This window comes from Carassius carassius, chromosome 17 (assembly GCF_963082965.1).
Source record: "Carassius carassius chromosome 17, fCarCar2.1, whole genome shotgun sequence".
In the NCBI taxonomy this organism is placed as follows: Eukaryota; Metazoa; Chordata; class Actinopteri; order Cypriniformes; family Cyprinidae; genus Carassius; species Carassius carassius.
Genome location: NC_081771.1, coordinates 18,401,414 through 18,421,998, shown reverse-complemented (window position 1 = coordinate 18,421,998; position 20,585 = coordinate 18,401,414).

The following is a 20,585-nucleotide window of genomic DNA, read 5'->3' as shown; positions in this document are numbered from 1 at the left end:
AAAAAGTCCCAGAGAGACAGTAACATCCTCCTGGGTTTAAATGAAACATGTGTGGTGTATTAACAAGCCATAAATTTCACAGTGAATTTCAGTTTGTGCTTGTAAAGTAATCCCTCCCAACAGTGGGGTATAGAGTGAGAATCTCTGCCCGCCATTAGGGAAGCGGTTAAGATGATGAGAACAGTCCCTCTACTCCCAAACCTGTCCCCAACGGCAACGGCACGTCCCTGTGTTCCCCTCACCTTCTTTATCTGCAGACTTTGACAAGAGAGACCATAATCCCGCGGATCTATTTGGCATCATCACTGAGTCACTCAAAATATGTAAATATACGAGAGGGGATCTGTACATTCATCCATTATAGATGAAGGAAACCCAAAGTCGGGAAATGGGTCCCTTTAACCATCAGTCTCGGGCACTGTATGCCTGTGGCTACAGAGCCAATAACTGTACTTGGAGCTACTCACTGTACTTTCTTGATGGCTTATTCATGTTAAAGATGGCTGAGACAAATACAATAAATGGTTAAATCTACACATTTACTTTTAATAAATGTATTGTTGTAGCAACATCTCTTTTCATTAAATGAGATACAGTAACTATCCAAATTAGTAAAATAAGAATATTGCCAATAATGGTAATTTACTAAATATTATACTGTAATGTCTGTACTGCTGTACTGTAATAAATTTCAATGTTTTGTAGTAATTTCAGACTGTATTCACACATGCACAAATTTGACAATAGCTACTGCCTGACTGCACTACAATCGTTTGGTACATCTATACATATCTATAGATATAGAATCAATAGATATAGTTTCTAAAGAGCTTGTTTGCAATTTAGGGATTACCAAATGTAATGAATTATTTTTACACCATACAGTGGCATGCAGAAGTTAAGGAACCCCTTGCAGAATCTGTTAAAATGTGAATAATTTTCAAAAAATAAGAGAGATCATACTAAACGCATGTTATTTTTTTTATTTAGCATCTTTGCATATTTGAACCCTTTCCAGCAGTGACTATGATTTTGAGATCCATTTTTGTTTGTTTTTTACACTGAGGACAATTGATGGACTCAAACACAACTATTAAAAAAGGTTAAAACATTCACTGATGCTTCAGAAGGAAACAAGATGCATTAAGAGCCGGGGGTGAAAACTTTTGGAATTTGAAGATCAAGGTAAATTGTACTTAATTTGTGTTCCAGGAAACATACAAGCACCTTCTGTTGCTTACGCAGGGCAAAACTAAATGGATAAAAAAAAATATTTGAACAAAATAAGAAAAATTTGGACATCTTCAGGACAGTACTAAATAAAAAATAACATGCATTTAGTATGATCTCTATTATTTTTTTAATTGGCATGTAATTGAAAATTAATGAGAGTTAGCTGAGAGGTGATTGTAAAGTTACTGTAAATAGTTAAAAGTTAGTTGTCTAGAGAGGACTTTCAAAATAAAGTGTAACCACAATCTGACCTAATGTTTTGACTTGGCACGCAGTAATGAGGGTCTTCATGATTTCATTTTCTATTTTGTGTTTTCAAAATGGATCATCCGTGCAATTAATGTGAAATTAATTATCATTGGATTACCAGTAAATGCTAATCGACTTTTAGGTTTAATAATAGAAAAGTCATTTCTGTTTGATTTTTTAATAGTTAGGGACAGCCTACCTCTCATTATCTTTCAGTATCAAAGCTTTCCTGTGTAAATGCAGGTTTGCCTATAGCTGTCAGATCCTCAACTTTGACAGCTCAATTAGGTTTAGAAAATGAATGCAGGTGACGTTAATTATCAAGAGTTAACAGGCGTACATGCCTCCCTTCACAGGCTCATTATAATTTAACACAATGGACATTTTTCACTCTAAGTTGAAGACAGTGAGAACACTTCTGATAACTACAACATGAGATAATAAATGCATGTTTCATGCTTAAAAGCAATAAAACTGAATTTAATCTCGCCCTCGTCAAAACAATGAGGCATGTTCAGAAGTGATGGTCTCAGAGACCAGTAAACATCCAGCATCGGCCCTCATACACACTTATTTTTAATGAGTGCCACTCTTCGGGTAATGAGCTGGCTCGATCTCAGGCAGCATACATTGCGAGCTGGTGTGGGAAACTCGATTTGAGCGACAGGGTCACGCACCTTGCCTTTAGCTGAATTAAAAGAGGATCGCCAGTGACGATGCGCAATATTGCAATGCCCGTTTGCATATGTGCAGTTATATTAAAAGGGATCAGCTTCATCTAGTGAGACACAACAATCAACGTGAAGGGAACAGCATGGTTTAATATCACAAATTACTCCCAGGGAGTGACCTCCTCACTTTGAGCTTGATTACAAAGCCTTAATTAGGAAGGATTCCCAACTCTCCATCCCTCTGTCTCCTTTCTTTTTTCACTTATGTAGAGTTGGGGGTTTAGTCACAAATTCAGTATTTACCTTGCTCTACTGTGCTTGCACTGAGTCAGGTGGGGGGGAATGAGTGAGAAAGGGGTGGGGAGAGATGAAATTAATAAAACCTGCTCTTCAGGATTCAGGTGCAAACCAATTTACAAGCTGGCATTTGAAAAAGGACTTAAAAGGACTTTAATTAATATTTTGTCACAGATGAAATTCAATGTGTTTAAAAGCCTTCCTAATGAATATACACATAGTACTGACATGCTATTTTTACAGCAAATGAGGATGAAAGTCCATTTCCTGACCCGTATAAAAAACTGAGGTGCTCAATAAGTGTAACAATTTTGAGATTTAATAATCCTAAGTAATGGGACAGTGGATGGAGCCAGGATAGGTCTCCCCAAAAATGAAATTTGAGTATGAATATATATACAAGCTCCAAATGGAATAGAATGGAATTGATTGGACTGGATTGGATGGAATAGAATTATGTTTTTTGGCCCAAATTCTATTTTAATGATTTAATATAATAAATAATTAAGAATTTTAAAAGTATATCTAATAAACTGAATGAAATATTTGCAACACTTTAATTTTTTCTTAATAGTACCCTATGAAATGCTTTTTTGTTATGGAGTCTGTTATGGAAGCACAGACCACTCACCCCAGATCGCTTCACTGGAATGGGTCAAGCTCTCAGCGAATCTCTACAGCCTCCTCCTGTCATACCATTGGCTTCCAGATGTCCCATGGCCAAACCCTCGACCTATTCTGGTGAGGCGGCCGCCTGCTGCATATTTTTTCCTCCAGTGTTGACTATATTTCAAATTACAACCCCATCAGTTTGTGAATGATCGAGTGAAGACCGCATTCATCATGTCACTACTGTCTGGAAGTGCCTTGCAATAGATCAAATCTCTCTGGAACTCACGCAGTCCCCTAGTGTGTTCCTATGAAGCTTACGTGGATCATTTCCATGAGGTGTTTGGTAAAACTACCTCAGTGTTCCACATGCACAATAAACTCTTCTGACTACGGCAAGCTGAAATGTCTATCCATGATTATGCTGTTAGACTCTGTAGCGTCTCAGCAAGCAGTGGATGGAACAAAACAGCCCTACTACAGCATTTTGACATGGTGTAAACCCTACAATCAGCAAATATCCATCTAAGAAGACTCTGTGGGTCTGGAGAGCTTTCTACAAAAAAGCGCTGCACATCTCTCAACCTCTAACCACTTGCCACACTGATGATTCCTCATCCGCCTCACCAAGTAATGCTCCTCTAGCACCCGAAGCTGAATCAAGCTAACCATTATCATCTATCAACCATGGAATGACCTAGTCGAATCTCTGTTTTTACTGTGGATCCCAGGAGCACCTTCTGCCCTCTTCGTCCCACACACTCAGCAGTGAGTATGGCCCATATTCATGCTGATGTCTCAAATTTACCACACATTGATACCCTTATAATGTACAATAACTTCGAGACCGCAATGCCACCACCTGCCAAATATCCAATATTCAAGGAAAAGGATGCCACAGTATATATCATCCTGGGATGTCCCTTGATGGCTAAACACCATCCTGACATTCACTGGAACTCCGGGGAAATACTTTGGTGGAGTGAATCCTGTTTCAATTTTTTGAGGGAACTCCCTCTTCCAGACCAGCTAATCTCTCCATACTGCTCTGTTCTACCACTATTGAGAGCCCAGCTTCACATAGCACAGTCCACATTCCAGCCGCTTACAGGGAGTTCCAGGATGTGTTTAGCAAGGTCGCGTCAACCCATCTTCCACCTCATTGGCCATGGGATTGCGCAATCGACCTGCTGCCTGGGACCAAATTACCCAAAGGACATGTCTATCCCCTATCGATCTCAAGAGCCCGCTGCTATGGAGGAGTATATCAAGGAGGCATTATATCAGGGGTTCATCTGACCTTCCACCTCTCTGGCAGTGTCCAATATCTTCTTTGTGGGAAAGAAGGATGGAGGTCCTTGTATTGATTATCGAGCATTCAGCTCCCAAACCATTTTTTTTTCTATCCACTCCCTCTGGTGCCTGCCTCATTGGAGGAACTCTGTGGTGCCTGGATCTTCACAAAACTCGGTCTACGCAGTGCCTACAATCTAATCTGCATTCTGAGAGGAAGCAAATGACAGAATTCATAACACCATCTGGGCACTAAAAGTATCTGGTGGTGCTGTATGGCCTTTCAAACTCACCTTGAATCTTCTAAAACTTAATGAATGAGATCCTCTAGTAAATGCTCAAATTCGCAATCATCTACATTGACATATTCATTTATTCACCCAATCTCCAGGAACACTAGCAACATGTATCCCAAGTACTCCAACATCTCAGCGAGCACCACCTCTTCCTCAAACATTAATGGTGTGCGTTCCATCTAATCACCATTCATTTCCTGGAATACATTATTACACCAGAGGGAATCCGAATGGACCAAAATAAGGTGGAAGCGGTAAGGAAATAGCCACTACCCACCACGGTCAAAGAGCTGCAGAGATTCCTGGGATTTGGAAACTTCTATCGACACTTCATAGCCCCTTATAGTCAACGGTAAGCTCCACTGACCTCTCTCCTTCATCAGAAGCCTAAGATCCTCTTCTGGACACCTGAAGCCACACAAGCCTTTTAACAGCTCACATCCTCTTTCTGCTCCGCTCCATCCCTAACCCATTCAGATCCAAATCAATTTGTTGTGGAAGTGGATGCTTCCACTCTTAGAGTTGGAGCTGTATTATCTCAATGGAAGGGTGAACCCCGGTACTCCATTCATGGGCGTACTTCTCCAAAAAGATGTCCCCGGCGGAGCAAAACTACGACATCTGGAACTTACTGGCCATCAAACTCACGCTGGAAGAGTGGCAGCACTGGTTGGAAGGAGCTCAACATCCCTTCGAAGTCATAACTGATCACAAGAACCTCCAGTACCTCCGATCCGTCTCAATCCACGACAAGCCCGATGGGCCCTATTCGTCATCCATTTCCAATTAACCATAACCTACCATCCTGGGCATAAGAACCTCAAAGCAGATGCTTTATCAAGACTTCACCAACCAGATCATGCACCAGATTAACCGGAACCCATTCTTTTACCCACAGTGTTCGCATGTTCAATCACGTGGGATGTAAATGACCAAATTTGTGCCGCCACTCCATGAACCCGCTCCACCGGGAGATCCAGATGGGAAATTGTATGTACACTGTACCTGCAACTCTATGTCTCACCCTTCTGGACTTCATCCACACGTCTCCGAGATTGGGTCACCTAGGCAGCCAACGAACCATCTCGCTCCTATCGAACAGATACTGGTGGCCCAGTTTGGCTCAGGATATCACCCATTATGTCAAGGGTTGTTCGTTCTGTGCCATCACATCCACTCCTCACCGTTTACCTGGAGGAAAACTGGTTCCCTTACAGGTACCATGCTGACCCTGGTCCCACATTGCAAAGCTCTCTTCCAGCATGTCTTTCGACACATATCTCCCTGAAGATATTGTTTAAGATAGGACAGCAGTTCATATCCAGGGTCTGGCGAGGTTTCTTCCATCTACTGGGAGTGTCTGTCAGCCTTTCCTCAGGCTATCATCACCAAACCAACCGCCAGACCGAACGATCCAGAAGATCGGACTGTATCTCTGAGCCTACTGTCATGAACAGCTGGAGCCAGTATTTTCCCTGGGCCGAGTACGCTCTGAACTCGTTGCACCAGGAAACGACTGGATTAACTACATTCCAGTGCGTGCTCAGATTTCAACCGCCACTCTTCCCCTGGACTGGAAAGCCCTCAGAAGTTTATGAGGTTTACTTCTGGTTCTGTGAAAGAGAGAGGGTATGGGACTCTGCACGTGTCCATCTCCAGTAGGTAGTATGGACACACAAAGACTTTGCTGATGCCCGTCACGTACCCACACCTAATTATCAACCAGGTGATGAAGTTTGGCTCTCCACTCGGGATATTCCTCCCTGGCTACCCAGAGTCCTCTCAGGGATTCTACAGAGTTCAAGAAATCATACTCCTGGATTCTCCTGGACTCTCGTGGATTGGGAGGAGTACAGTCCCATGGATAGATCATGGGTGAACAAAGATGATATTCTAGATCCGTCACTCCTCTCCAACTTCCACCAGTCGCATCCTAATTGTTCCACTCCTAGAGGATGTGGTCATCCTCGCAGTCAGTCTCGGGCGCCAGGAAATGCCCATGGGGGAGAGGGTACTGTCACAGATTCACCGGCCACAACAGCCACACCATCCAATCACCTGATAACTAATTACGAACACCTGATGTCACTTACCAGAGCACTATATCTGTTCACTCACTTCAGTATCTCACTGATTGGTCTCAAGGTTACATACCTACCTCATGCCTCTCGATATCCCTCTGGATCTCTGTGGATCTGTGTCACCCGCTGTCTGACATACTGGATCTTCCTGATGAGAATTAAGATAAGGAATGTTTCACTTATATTTTTAAAGCCTAAATCAGTTTTAAAGCTTTCTGTTTAAAGCTCTACTTCAGTTTGTGGAAATAAAGAAGCTCTGAATCATTCTTCCTGTGTATGCCTCTATATCCAGCCTCTATTTTTTGTGTTGAATACATATTTAATAAAAACTATGGAAATCAAATTAATGTATAAAACATCTTACTTGTTTTTATGTTTTAAAATGTAATAAAATGTATTTACATTTTTTTGGGAAAAGAGCTGCACAACCGTTTACCATTTAAATTATAACATGGATGAAAAATTTTGACATTGTTTGGTATTCCTAAAGAATGTCTTATTAAACAAGTATTAGTTGTACTTTACTATATTCTGTAAAATAATAACATTTATTGTTTTCATTATTTATTTCTGTCATAATTTAAGGTAAAGAGAACTTTTATTTTGGTGAGTTGTGAAGGCCTTTGATTTTCTGTGTAGGCTATAATTTTATTAAATGAAATGGTGAAGTGCTCATGATGCGAACTCTCAGAGGAACTCTGGAGATGAAGTTCATGATGTCCTCATATAGCGAGACAGCAAACTGACACTGAAAACACTGAAAACATGGAAAAGATGGAGAAACCTTGGAATAGACAGAAATAGGCTGTTTAAGGACTTTAGAATCCTAAGAGTTTAGTACTGAGAAAGAAGATGAGAAAATCAGAAACATAATGTGGTGTCATTCCATGAAACCCTTAAGAACAAATAATAAGACCTTATACTAAATCCTGTACTGAACTAGAAGTCAGGGAAGAGACGTCATTACAGGATCAATACTTTTCTCTCTTCCAGTCAGGATAACTATGAATCACAGAACTTTCTTTCACAGCTCAGTTTGGTCAGTTTTGTAGACCTTTAGAGTATCCCTAACCCCTCAGTAGGTAAAAGGAAGTCCAACACAAGCATATGACCTGCTAGAGGAACTGTTCTTTTGCCTTTTTTCACCTGCTGCAGCTCTCCAGGGTGAAAGGTCAACTGTCACAGGGGCCAGGGAGGTTCCCCTTGGGGCATGCAGCCTGGAGAACTTCTCTTGAAGCTGAGACACCTCTGCCTGGTTTCACAGCACTGCCCCAAACTGCCCTGGGGCATGAATGCTATTCTGTATTTATGGGACTGCTGGGCTATCGCTGGACGTACAAACCACAATCCCTGTTTCTGTCTCAAAGGAGAGTGCCTCATCGTCCTACTCTGAAAGAAAACTACTGGGGCCTGCCCTAAAATCCACAGATTTATCAACATCCTGAATCTTTATGATGTATCCACCCTAAATATTGATATGTGAAAAAAGACCTTTCCTATATTAGGATCATTATTTAATAATAGCTGAAGCCACAGAATGTGATATCTGCCACAGCTACTGTATAAATCATGGAAAAACTGATGTGGTGGTTAATCTCATCCCACACATACAAGTATATTTTTACAGAGAGGAACTTCATAAAAACAGATCTCCTGTTCTCCAAATATTCACCAGACTCCTCTTTCCATTCGTTGCACCAAGTAGTAAAGAAGTAGCTTACCTAAAAATAAAACAATTCTGTCACCAGTTAGGCCTACTGACTTGTTTCAAACATGTCTGTCTTTCTTCTATAGAATACAAAAACAAAACTTTTCCATGCAATTAAAATGACTGAGGACTAGAGGTTTCAAGTGTTCAACCATTAAAGAACATAAAAATGATACCTATGCCATTTCTAATTTTTGCAGCCTTACAATAGCTTTGTGTGATATACAGGCCCAAAAGGGTTTTTTTATGTATGCACTAATATTTCCATTTGGAACTTCTGCAACCAAATCACTAGTCAGTGAGAAGAACAAACCAGTCAAATTTTTGAATGAATCATTCTTTTGTGAAGCAGATAAGAAGTTTCATTAAAAATATATAACTCAGAAAATACATAATATAATATATATATATATATATATATATATATATATATATTTTTTTTTTTTTTATTGAATTAATGATTTGTCCAAGAATCATACATAGTTACTTCTAAACGTGCCAGAAAATCAAGAAATTATGTCTAGATTTTCAGTAAACTTTTAATTATTTGATATTTTCGTCCCCGTGTTTTCACTTCATGGAAAAGAGCAACCAGAGCATTCTTTAAAATTTCTTCTTTTGCTATTAAAAAGTTTTTTTATTGCAAACGTCATAAGGAAGTGGTAAATTGGACGGCAGTATGCCGGAAGAAAGTGAGTTGGTCAGACATAATTTTTAACCACTTCATATGTTTTTGATGGTAGAATCCCTTTTTTGGAACATGTTTCATTTGGTATAATTTGTTTCTTAATTTTAATATATTTTTGGTTGGTCAGTAATACCTAAATAAACAAGAAGGAATAAACGTTTCATGGAATGAAGTGCTACCATGCTTCCGCGGCCAAAACAAAGTTATACAGGTTTAGATCAACAAGAGAGTTAATAATTGACATAATTTTCATTTTTTGGGTGAACTTTTCTTTTAAGGCCTTGCTTGAAGACGCTCAAAGATGGAACTACGTTATCTTCTGTTTTTGCAACCCTCGCATGATTAATGGAGCGATTCTCCATCTACTTACTCAGAACTAAAACTGTTTGCTCAGTCCACGCTTGGAAAAAAGGGAAACATATTAGCAAAAATAAATGTTGGTGAGTGCTAGAAGAGGCCGATTATGTATGTCTGGGGCATATTGGTGGTAATGAGTCAAGAGACTGAGCTGGTTCACATATATTAAAACAGCGATCATTAAGGCATTTGGGCTTAGATTAATCCTGTTAATGACATGCCGGTGCCACTGGGAATAAGTGAGCCGGCCCCAGATGTCGAGCTGTGGCTCAACTCGACACACAGCAAATCTCTGCCTCTCCCTCTCGCATACTCCGCACTCTCTCCATCTTTTCGCTCTCATGCAGCAGGGATGCTCCTGCACAGTACCACCACTTCAAATTCAAACGAGGGGACACCATCACAGCAGACTACTAATGAGAGCAATGCGAGAAAGAGAGAGAGAGAGAGGTGGCTGAGATGAATAAATTAAAAAAAAAGAATAAGTGATCTGAACTGCCGATAAGAAGCGGCAGCGGGAACACTGATGTCCCCAATTAGGAAAGATGTCACCCCCTGTCCACAAAGCTGTAATAAAACCCTCACTCTGTATTCTCCATCACACGGCTCCAACACTGTTAACATTTTAATGTCCTGAGCGTGCATGGTAACACTAATTTCTTGGCCATTTGCCTGACTCCAGAATCCTCCAAATGGAAATCTGATCTTAGGCTTAAGGCCGTTACATTAAAAAATAATGTCATATTTACTAATCTAGCCAGTATTCATACTTGTGATTCAACCGGTTCACTCTTCTTATTGACTGATAGGATCTCCAGCCATAAAGGAAAATGACTGTGAATTTTAACAAGGACATGATCCCTGGATTGTTTCCCTTCTCATCCCCCCATCCTGCCCATGTAACCCCGCTGTTTGAGAGAGGCCATGGCACATTTTGATTTCATCACAGGTGTTTTAAATCTATGCAGATTCTCCCATTCCAATCGTAACAGGCAAATCCAATCATTTAAAGCAATCTCCAGAAGCCCTTTCTGCCAACATTAAAATTTATGGTCACTTGGAGAAATTTCTGAACCGTATTGAAAAGTCATATCTGTGTCTTATAAAATCCCATCATCTGTAGCCATTCCTTCTTACTCCTGCTCAGGGATAAAATACCTTGTTCCGAGGACGCCCCTCAGTTGTGGCAGATTCGAAATTACACAGAAATGAACACGCTTTGGTTTCACCCCGCCGAATTAACGACCCATCTTTCGGATTCAGGGACCAGTTGTTTTTAGGACCAGGTGAACCCCAAAAAGAAAGGGTAAACTCATTTTTGTGCCTCTGAGTGTTGTGTACTGTGTGGTAGCGATAACACAAGAGGAAGACTTCGATAAAGGCAAGAAATTAGATTCTATCCCCACATGTGGAACCGGCGGCACCAGCAGCATGAGAAAGAAAAGAAGAGGAGCGAATGTAATGGTTGTATTACCGTGCTCAGTCATGTATTATTAATGTTAACGTGATCAAGGCAGGTGGACGAGCCCAGAAGACATCCCTGCCTAATGAACACAGCCCTCTTGCTCTCAGTGGAGCAGGCCCTGGCAGCTGTTACTGTTTCAAAGCAAGTTGTTAGCCTCTGTACCCGAGTGTGCCGGCTACCCCACCTCCTCCCGATGAACACACATTTAATTTACAAATAATCTACAGCCACCCACAATTGACACTGTTCATACTGAAGGGCTGGTGTCTGCTTATAGGATAAGGGTGTATTTACAAGGGGGGAAGTCTAAACAGAGCCAAACTAAAGGCTGCTAAAGTCTTTCTAAATTATTAGAACTTTTCTGGACCACAAGTTAGATATGTTTAAGAGCACTGGTTTTCAATCTGGGGTCCCGAAGGGGGCTATAAGAGGGTGCCAAGTAGTCTGTGGGGAAAAACTATAAATCGTTTTAAAATTACAATTATTTTGAATTAACAATAATAATTTCCAGATAGCAGTTTTTAGGCAAAATATTGTACTCATAATATCACACTTACTAATTCCAGATACATTTTCTTCAAATATATATTTTTCAGGAAAGGGGTTCTTTGCAGGAGGATCATCATATCTGGGGGTCCTTGGCATCAGAATGCGTCACCTAAACACTGTCCATCATCTTCTTGAAGAGCAATAAACGTGAGGTTCAAGTTTGCTTTATCCTGTTAAGAGTCGGAGGACACTGGAACTTTGGAATGCTCAATTAATAATGTGTGGGCCGTTCACTATTTATAAAGTATAAGAGGTAGCCATGAAAAACTGTGCAGCACAGCATCCTTTGTCAAGGCCTTGAACAAATGTTGAATAGAAGCCTGTGCACAATACCTGCAGCAACTTGCAGAGGCTTACATCATTAGTTGAGTACGGAGCAAACACACACACACAGGAAGAAAGAGAAGAGTTTGTTCAAAATCAATCCCAGACAGACTATATGCACTCAGTATATGGCACAAATGATCCCTTAAAACTGTGCTGGACTTGCGGAGATTGGCCCTGTCGGTTCAGTTTTGCTTTTCTGCATGGCTGAAAGACATAGGTCTGGCAGGGCTGTGTGTTTTTAGGTCACATACTGCCCCCTGGTGGAAGAAACGATGTTGGCGGTTATAAATCAGTACCGTTGTCTCTGTGTTTGCCTCAGTCAGGGTTGACCAGCGGTAATAAAAATAAATCTTTGCTTTTAAAACAAAAGCACTGTGCGAAAGCCGTCTGATTAATAGAAGAGTTCAAATTTAAAAAAAAAAAAAATCGGAATTCTCAAACTTTTACAAAACATGCATTCTTGGAGCTATGTTGATATGTTGTCCAACATGTCGAATACACATCAGAATAAAATAATAAATCAATAGGTTACATTTAAGGTCATTCTCAGAAAATTTGTAATTTATGTCCCCATTACATATTTCTGATATAATTTAACGTAATGACATTATTTTACAGGTTTAGCTGTTTAGCATTAACAAGAAGAAATAAAAACATTCAGAGTATTTTTAAATTCACTGCAATGTCTCGATTCCTGCTATTGTTCATCAGTGTTTTTATTGAAACAAAGCACAAGAACTAACAGCAAATAAGGTGAGGTCCAATGATAGTATGTCATCATATGGATAGTATGACATTTTAGCACTAATCTTTAGTCCAGTAACACACTTGCCACAAAACATCTTTTGAAAAAAAAAAAAAAAACACATTATAGCAGTATAATTATGCTTTTATACTGCATATAATGCTAATATTATGCTTTTTGATTATTGCAATAAATTGGTACTTTGCAAACATGTAATACAAAAATAATATTGTGTGGGGCATATGTTTTAGGCCTGATGTACGAAATACTTGAATTACTTATTTAAGAACAAATAAATAATAAATAATAAATGCCATTGTTGCCTGGGATGAACCGCAGTTAGTGCTGTTTGTCTTTTTTTTCTTTATTTAGATCATTAATATTAACTTTAAGTGCTGCTTAAACAATATATCTGAATGTAAGTATTGCCCCTGTTATACAGAAGAAAAAAAAGCAAAATGCAACACCAGTATTATCTGACCATGCATTAAAGAAGTATTAATGCAAATGAATGTAATACTAAACAAGCTATGTGAACCAGGTGTAATTTTTGAAGACAGATCTGACATCTGGCCAGAATAATCAGTTAAAATATCATTACTTTAAAGTCAAATTATGATTGAGTTCAGTTTGCAGCTGAGGCAGTGATGGTGTGAAAATGTAATGCTGAATTTCACAGGTCTATACATAACAGGAGTCAACCAATGTATAATAAAGGATAAACATTCATTTGAACAAAAAAATTCTAAAACATGGCAAGTTTGTAAATGAGCCTCCATTGCGGACTTCATATCTTACAGAGGGATCAAATCTTTTCTGATTAGCTGAAATATGACTCATAATCCTCCAGCTACCAGTTTCTATCAAACATAGTCTATTGCATCAGGTATAAAACAAATCTATCCACGGTTGGAGTAATTACTGATCTCACTGAATTCAGGTCAAACTACAACAGTTGAACCGCTGAGATGTTTCTTGATTGCATTCATCATCTGATCATACATTGTTAAAAACCAAAACCAATCCTCGGAATGATCCTCAGCCAAGTCTCAAACAGAGACAGAAGAATCAAACAGACGCCCTCATTCGCACAAACACAGGAGGAGAATATTATTATCTGCTCTACAGACTTTCTGCCAACAAACGAAATGTCAGTTGATCCCTGTCATTACCTCCCAATAAATCAAATATGAAATGTTGCCATGTGTCTGTGATGTACTGATGGTGGATTTAAACAGGATTTCATTAAATTGTATGTAGTCCATCTGAGATTTTTACAAAGTATCCATGTTTACTTTTTTGCATGTTTTGTAGCAGCATGTATAGTCTCTCATGCATCAGGTTTCTGGATAAAGCAATATTTTCAATAAACTGGGCTGTAAATAAAACAGACCAGTTTCTTCTACTCAGCTCAGTGTATTATTCGAAAGCCTCTTTGGTGCTTATGTATTGCAAAAGCTTAGAATAACAATATCACACATCCTGTTTCTGTTGGACTAAGCAGATACAATAGATATCAGCAAGGCAGTGGAATATAAACACAAAAATTGACAGGCCTGCAAGGAAAAAATAATCTGACATACAAAGCAATTTTGATGTGCAAACCAAAAAGTTAACTTTTGCCAGCTGCAAAACCACTGTATGTGTGTCCATGTTTGTTACACGTCTGTGTGGTTGGTATGATGGCAGTGGTGAAGTCACTAGTTACTTATCATCGGTTTGTTGTACAGGCATTTTGATCATATAGATATGCTGTCCTGGGATGTCTGTGTCACACCAATGGTAACAAAGCCTGTGCCACCATCCTGGGTGGAGAAAAATACTGAATATTTCATTACCTGCTCCAGAATAAATAAAAAATACACTCTAGGACCTGCCATTTCATTAAAGATCTATAATACAGAAAAGTCATGGCTAAATAAGCTGGATGATCAATGCCACTTTCTATAGGGCTCTCCAAAATATAACCTGAAACTCTTTAAAAATAATGTTTTTTAAAAAAACAAATGATCAGTGGGTAGGTGTTTCACAAGCAGGAAATGCTGATCATTAACCTTAGTAGGTCAACTAAACAATTTTCTGTCCCACTTCAGTGGCCTTAACTACATAAGCTACTTTTATGTACTTACATAAAGTAAAAAAAAAGTACCATATAAAGTGTTGCGAGGTGAGATATGGGTAAGGTTAGGGGCAGGTTAAGGGTGGGTATAAGGTGTGAGGGATGGATCAAAATGTAATTATAAATGTAATTACAGAAATGAATTACAGATGTAATTGCATGCAGGTATTTAATATATATATATATATATATATATATATATATATATATATATATATATATATATATATAATATATATATATAATAATAATAAATGTATTGTATGAAATTATTCATTTAAATGTTAACATAGTAGTTAAGACTACCTAATATAAAAATGTACCCAATTTTCTATAGATTTGAATTATTTTTTTACTAATTAAAAAAAAAATTTAAACAGCTTACTGTACACCTTCCACGGTATCTTGGGTAACACGGTTGAAGTTTGATGATTGCAGTATTGCAAATCTGTGTAAAAATGTATTAATTCAAGACAATTTTTGAAAGTCAGAAAAGGACCAGCAGTGTTTAATATAAATTCTATAGACATTATGACACAGTTTTGATTTTAATTGTTGGATAGATTTGACATTTGAAGGTAAAGACAAAGATGGGACAGGCCAAACTCCTCATTCTAGACTGACATTTGATTAATTTAAAACCAAAACCTTGATGCACACAACTTCACTTTGCATTTAGCCACTCTAGCAAAGTTTTCTCCACAGTTTTTAGTGGCCCAGCTCCTTTGTCGAGGAAAGCCACAGCAGAGCATCTGTTTGAAGAAATCCACCTGATCAGCCAAGATCTCCTAGTTGGTAATTGCCGTTCTTATCATAACAGGAAAAGGTAAAAGCTTTTCAAAACCCTGAAGGCCCGAAAGTGAGATGTTTAGCTCGGTGTGACTTCTGTGTGCAAATAGCAATCATGTCTCACGCCCTGCTCAGGGCTCTAGTTGTCATGTTGAGAGGGGCTGTCACTAACAAAACCACGCAGGGGAGTGGCATCTGAGAAATCCCTCTCTACTCTTCCACTGTTCACTCCCTAATCAATATCAGAAGCAACAACACGTGAGAAGGCGAGGCCAAGCAAGGAAAACGAAAGCAAAGCAAACAACACATTTTCACATTTTTGGGGGAAGAAAATTAGTGTGCAACGAGATTCTTCCACGCACCTGTCATCATCCGCTTCGGCTCTTAATGAGAGCGCTTCTATTCCTGATCACATCATATTTGTTTTATACAAGTCCCTTTGAACAGCTAGGAGATATTGAGCCTTCTTTGATCATGGCATCTTTCTGAATTCCAAATAAGAAATGAGTCTCTCTCTCTTTGTCCCATTGTCTGTCTTTCTTGCTTTGCTCTCTCCTCCCTCGATGCGACTACTTTGTTTGTTTACTACACAAGACCCATTGCCAGAATTAGCTAGAGAGGAGAAAGAGTAAAATAATGATAGAAATAAAGATGAAAAAGAAAAATGAACAGAGAAGGAGGGAGGGATAGAGCTCAGGAGCATTGCAGGAGCAGAAGCGGGGGGTGTGAAATTTTCTTCATTAATGTTTATGCACTTAACAAAGAGAGGGGTCTTGAAAAGAGGTATAACATTGCCACGAGACATCCCACTTAGCAGGGATTTTTTTGAAGGCAGTCATATTGTAATGATGACCCTTGGCATGCCGTGGCACTTGGGACTGCCCCCTGTGCGAGGAAGGCTGTTGAAAATGAACTTTTCTCATTTCAAACAGAATATCACCCGACCCCTGATCACAGTGTCAGGGCCCTCTTTCGTAAGGCCCATTGAGAGAAAAGGCATTATAACAACCCCAGATCTTTTCAGCGGGTGAGGCCACGAGTCTCACTGGTCCTCCACTCCCACCGCTGCTTCTGAAACATGTGGTGGCATGGTGACTGAGGGACGGGAGAGGTCTGAATGTTCTCTGGCTGTTTAAAGATTGAACCCATTGGTGTGTGATGGGCTTCTTTGATGTTTGCTAAGCACAATGCCTGGATGCAGGAGAGTAAGGACAGTGAGAAAAGGAGGAAAAGAAAGGCAAGACAGTAGTAAAAAGAACACATACATATGGGGTAGCGAAATAGAGGTGAACGGAGGAATGGCTTTACCAAAAGGCAATCATCTTTCTCAAAGTCACAGTCGAAGGGAAAAGGCTAGAAAGAGGAGAGGAGGAGGGAATTGGAAGAAGCAGTGCAGCCACCCTGACAAAAGAAGATAAAAGCATAGAGGTTGAATCAGGGGCCATGACTGACTATGAAGAAGAGATTACTCTGCCAGAGACCACAAGTTCTGCTGCTTTTTCCACCACAGAAAAACTTTCAACACTCACTCTTGAAAAATAAATCCTTTTTCACTCTGATGTTGTGGAAGGACACAAGATAATTGTGTCCAAAGTCTCAGAATAGAGAGACCATTCAAAAAAATAGTTGGCTTAAAGCATTCCTCACCTTGAGTGACAGTATTCTTTGGATGTGAAGACTTTCATCACTAGACCTGCGAGAACAACTATAAATTCACCTTTGTTTCTGTGTAAATTGTGTTTCACCTTTGCCTTCACCTTGGGAAGCTAGTTTTAAACTAATAAAAACTTCCCTAATAGACCTGCCCCAGTTTTAGTCACAGGGTCCTATATGTGCTGTCTTAACTGGAAAGATTCCTTTCTCACGTCGTATTTGGGAGGCATGTGGAAGCAAAGGAAATTTATCTGAAAGAGTATCTGAAAGCATTTTAAATACAATTTAAATCTTTGATAGTTTAATCCGTTCACATCAAACGCAAAAATCCCGCTGTTTGTTTTTTTTGTTTTTTTTTTTGATGACGCAACATAAAAACGGATGACTGACAGCAAACTGCTCAATGCTGGTGAAATGAATTAAATATAGCAAGCATCTGGGTTCATGTTTCCCACCAATGGTGTTTCAAAGTGCTTTTTCTGAGATCATGTCTTTTTTTTATTTTATGATGTTCTAAATTGTCAATCAAATTAATTGAATTGGCCATAACAAGTTGTACAGGCACTGTAGGTGTTCTGATGTCCAGTGAGACCACGCTTAAAAGGGAACATAACATACACAGTTTCACCTAATCTCATGTTAATCTTGAATACCTATAGAGTAGTACTGCATCCTTCATATATCCAAAAAGTCTTTAGTTTTATCATATTTATAAAAAGAAAAATACGGCTTTTCGATTCTCTCCAGAAAAAGCAGAGCTCCTGGAGGCGTGCCGTGGGCATAGCTATAATACTGATGTTTCGTGTTGTTTCAATTAACATATATTCACTTATGTGCTGATTTTCAACAAAAGACAGAAATCTGATACAATTGTACTTACATGAATGGGGCTCCATGTTTTAATCCAGCGTCGACTTGGGCCTTGTTTATAAAACATTCGTCACTCAAATGACCAGAACACAAAGGCACTTGATACACTCCGTTGCTGCCCAGGAAAAACAAACTGTATCCACTGTTCGTGTAACGCTGGGTTCTTTGGGAAGCTGAACACGGTAAACTTTCCCTCACATCCAAAAACGCAGTTATTTGAAGACATTCTCGAACATTCTCCTCTGGTCAACTTGTGCGCGGCCGTGCTTTTCAGAGAGAAATGCTCATATAAGGAGTTCCACTCTCATCTATGTCATTAAATCCACGATCAAAAAAAAAACAGCCGAAACTTGTACCAACCCGGAAGTAAGATTTTCAGCACAGAAATTCTCAGTCATTCTTCTAAATTATTTTTTTAAACTTTGGCCATGTTTAGCATGAGAATCCATCTCGTTAACACTGTGAACAACTCTGAATACATGAAACACCATTGTACCCCCCCCCCCCTTTTAATGTTACACTATTTCATTTACATATTTGTTTAATCAAATATTCCCATATGGGAAAACATGTTTGTTCAAAACATTAGAAAAGACAATAGTCTATAAAACTGCCTAACAAGCATTTTTGGATTGAACCTTTATGCATGTTCATCAATAACAATCACAAGATGATTAGTATCATCTGGGAATCTTTCTGACAGGACTCCATGGGAATTGATCTCCAACAAGAAAACCTCTCCCAAACCCTCTATGATGTGTGCCCTGTTCTATATTTTTCCAGAAGGATGGGGTTTAAATGTATTGCCTAGTAACCAACTAAGAACCAAAATCAAGGAGAGTGAGAGAAGATATGTCAGTAGATATGCTGTGTTGGCCCATTATTCAAACTGTGCACAATTTCCTAAACTCTAAAAGATGCACATTCAAAACAATTTCCCCCCCAAAAAAGTGGCATGTAAAATGAATTACCAAAAGTCTTATAATATTATAAATGTTGGTTAATTTCCAGTTCACAAAGCTATTTTACAAATGTACAACTCACTAAAAATTGCATGATGGAAAATCTCACAAATGGAATTCAAGCAAGAAAATTACTATAGGTATATTAGATTACATAGAAACCTAAGCAATATGCTGTACTTGACTGGACTATGAGTTGTCATATCAGACACTGAAATATAAGTAGTTTTAGTTTTACTTCAAATATTAGTCTTAAAATAAAGTCTCTAAATTTCTATTACTTTGAAAGAAAAGAGTAATTAGTTTTGTTCCTTATTTGGATACTGATAGCATTCTCAAAGTGCTAAGAATTCTAAAGCACAAAAGTCAAAGAGCTTTGCCAAAGCCTTGCAGAGAGCTATCTCTTCATTAAACACTAATCTTCACTTCTTTAGTTTAGAGAAATCACACGACAGACTGTCTTGGTTTGAGATGTGTTGCTCCTGAGGTTTACCACTTGTTTTCTTTTTTTCCTTCCTTTCACACATACCCATGCAGATTGTTTACACTGATCTTAAAGTGGTGTAAATTGAATTCCAGTGCTTCATCTTATCAGTGGCCACACGTGTAAAGTGGTGCATGCACCCCCTCTTGAGACATTAGTTCTCTACTGTTTTTCCTGTACTATTTACTTAATATGCATCTCAGAAAAGGCAAGAACAATAATCACTGTCAAATCTACCGAAGTACCCAAGTCCATCCTTAACTGAAATAGGTCAAAGCAGTAGCACACATATAATCATAAATATATTACTTATATTATATTACTTATACCAAAATATATCAAAATCTATTTCAAAACCATGACCATCATAATAAAAGTACAAAGTCTTCATATCAATTGCATTTTTAAAAATAAATTTAAACAAAAACTGTCTATACTGCTGATTTTCAACCACATTATACTTTACTTTGACTATAAGCATGACATTAAAGTATTCTACAATCCAATGACAAAGCTAGTGAGAATGGTAATAAGTAACCTTTAGCAACAAATCTGTCAGCATGACCTGCCATGATATCTTCTAGTGATAGTATTTCTTTGTCATATTAAATTGTGTGTTTGGTAGGATGTGAAGGTGCAATGTAACTGAAAGTTTGAATTGTGGGTGGGTTACCTTTTTCACATTAAGGTCATCTGCAGCATCAACAGCAAAAAAGCATCTTCAGAAAGGTCTGTGAAATGTTAGTCTCTCGTCTTGTCAAAGGTCTTGATCAAACAAGCCATTGGAAAGGACAGATGGTGGCTGCAATAGAGGGGGGCGGTTTGGGAGCTGAGCTATGACAAGTCCTCTGAGCTGGAAGAATAGTGGGCCGCTGCACTTAGGTGAGTTAGGGATCAAATGACAGCAAAGATGTGAAACCAAAGGGAACATGGCGTGGTTAGGCACCTTTACCCATTTAGAGACAGGTGAGTGGGAAACAGCCTTTCAGTGTGGATGGAATGGAGGGTACAAGCAGGTCAGAAGGCAATCATCATTCTAACACCTTCCAGCTCAGCGTGTAGTACCTTTCATCAGACAGCCGCTCACTCTCAGAGCAGCAATGTTGCCGCAGTGCACAGATGGAACAGAAGTCATGGATT